Consider the following 2499-nt stretch of genomic DNA (forward strand, 5'->3'; position numbering starts at 1 on the left):
CTTCTTTCCGCTAGCTCTGGGCAGAGATCTTGGCATCTGCCATCCCTGGGCCTGGGAAGTTCGTAAAGCAGAGCCCCTGGGTTCAGATGACAAGCTCCACCCCTGGCTTTTCTGTCTTTGTGATAGGACGTCCCTTATCTAATCTCTTTTGCACCTCAAAAGAGATTGATTCAAAGTGCTGTCTAATTTGGAGCAGGTTGTTGTGCTGGTTGGAACCAACCCATAGCTGATGCTTCAGGGGGTTTCAGAAGCAGTAAGTCACATGTGAGGAGACTGCCCATTTTTCTCTGTGGAGCAGCTGGTAGATTTGAACCACATACCTTTGCTTTGGCAGTGCACTTCCTTTCCACAACGCCACCAGAGCACGCTATCTAGAGAAGGTAGTTGGAATAAATGGCCAGTTTCTTGGTTAGCAGTTTAATTTTTAATCACTGTGCCACCAGGGCCCCATCACACACATGTTGTTGTTTTTACCATTGAGTCAGAACTGACCCATAACTGACCCTCCAGCGGGTTTACAAAGGCAGCAGATCACCCCATCGGTCTTCTGTGGAGCAGCTGGTGAATTTGAACTGCTGGCCTTACAGTTGGAAACACAACTTACCACGAAGCCACCAGAATTCCCTACACACATCATAGCGGTTAGGATTTATAAAACAAAGGTTCATTACATCAGATCAGAAACTTGGCTGATCGTACAGTCTTGGACCAGTTGATACATTTTTCGGGGGAACACAGTTTAATTCATGGGCAGACAGCATCTCCTCCTGCAGTGACTCCGACTTTCTCTGTTGCTCCAGTCCCCACCCATTATTCCCAGTTCTGGGCTCTGGTGACACCACCTCTTCTCATTGTCTCTCCTGTTCTGGGAGTGAGAATGTGTTCTTCTTGTCACTAATCTCTATATCTGACTTCTTAGATTGTCCCACATCTGGTACCTAGTTTCTCCATGTTCATGTCCCACCTTTTGAAACACATAGAGTGGTTTTGGGTTTACTTTTACAAACCTTTTATTATCTGAGTGCACGTTTACAGAGCAGATTGGCCTTCCACTCAAGCATTCTGTGTGTTTTATTTAAGGACCTTGGCACAGTGTCCATATTGTAACAGCACGCTTCTGCTGCCTCTCACTCTTCTGTCCTCTCGCTTCTTGCCTTCTGGGCTTTGTCCTTGGGCAAAGGCTGCTCTTTTTATCTTGTAGAGTTGATTGTTCTAAGGACTAGGTACCTCCCTGCAGTAAATACTTACCATACAGGTGTGACTATTGTTTGATTAGGGAGCTCCGATGGCATAGTCTATAGGAAGTCTTTTGCCCACCCAAAGTTGACACCTCTCTGGCAATTCAAATCCACACTAGGAAGTCGGGAACTCTCCTATGAGATTAACAACTTACTGAAAATGTGCTGGAGGGTCAGTTCTGACTTGATAGCAGTGAGTAAGATTGGTTTAAAGTTGTCACCAGAGTTAGTTCAGTCTATCTATCTAGCTATCTATATCCTGATAGGAAAATCTTTCTTAGGGATATATTAACAACTGTTCCTTCCAGTATTACATGAAACTGCTGGTTTCTTCCTTCTGTAGCAATATTATGATCTCCTGAGAAAGGGAGGTTTTGGTTACATTTTAAGAAACATATGGACATGAAAGGGTGGTTGTTGCGATTTGAGGTGGTCCTCAGGGTCAGGGAGGTCCTGTTGTGGGTAGGATCTTGTGCCAGGGAAGAGATGGGAAACAGCTGAGACACAAGAGCGAGGGTGTGGTGGGGAGGGTGTAGGAAAGAGGACTAAGGTTTGCGCTTAGGTGCTTGGCCAAAGGTTGACAGGTGGCACTGCAGAAGAAAGACCTGTCTATCTGTTTGGATATTGATGACAGCCAAGGAAACACTAGGGAGCAAGCTCCTCTCAACCCTGTGGGGTTGCAGGAAGCAGTAATGGAGTAGAGGAGGCCACCACAATGAATAATGCCCATTCAGGATGCATAAAGAGCAGGCGTCTAGAGATGTGCGTGGAAGAGAGGTTGTTACACCGGGAAAATCACATTGAAACTCTGGCTGGAGATTGATGCGCCCTGGAGGACTTTGCCTGACCAGACTTGATAATTTAGTTTATTCAGTAGGAAGCAGATTCACCACAGAGAAGTGACATTGTTTATATTCTATTTAAAGTAAGAACTCATGGCCTCTTCATAGTGAACTCAAGGAATTAGGCGTTTTCATTGGTGTATGCATTAGTTTTTCCTTCTATTGCACGATATGGTTTTTATTTTATTTGTAGTTCAGCATTACTCTTCTGTCCCTCAATAGGGGCGAGGGGAATTCATGGCCTCCTGCAACTGGCATTTGTGAAGTTCTCCGGGGGAAAAAAAGTGCTTATTTGTGTATTTAATAAGCCAAAGAAGTAAATGGAACTCCCAAACGTTTGAGTTTAAAATGTAACAATAATGAATGAAAATCTAACTTTTCTGTAAACTTTTGTTAAAATGACAATTATAATAAAAAAT

This window comes from Elephantulus edwardii, unplaced genomic scaffold (assembly GCF_000299155.1).
Source record: "Elephantulus edwardii isolate Elephantulus edwardi_28Jun2011 unplaced genomic scaffold, EleEdw1.0 scaffold00148, whole genome shotgun sequence".
NCBI lineage: Eukaryota > Metazoa > Chordata > Mammalia > Macroscelidea > Macroscelididae > Elephantulus > Elephantulus edwardii.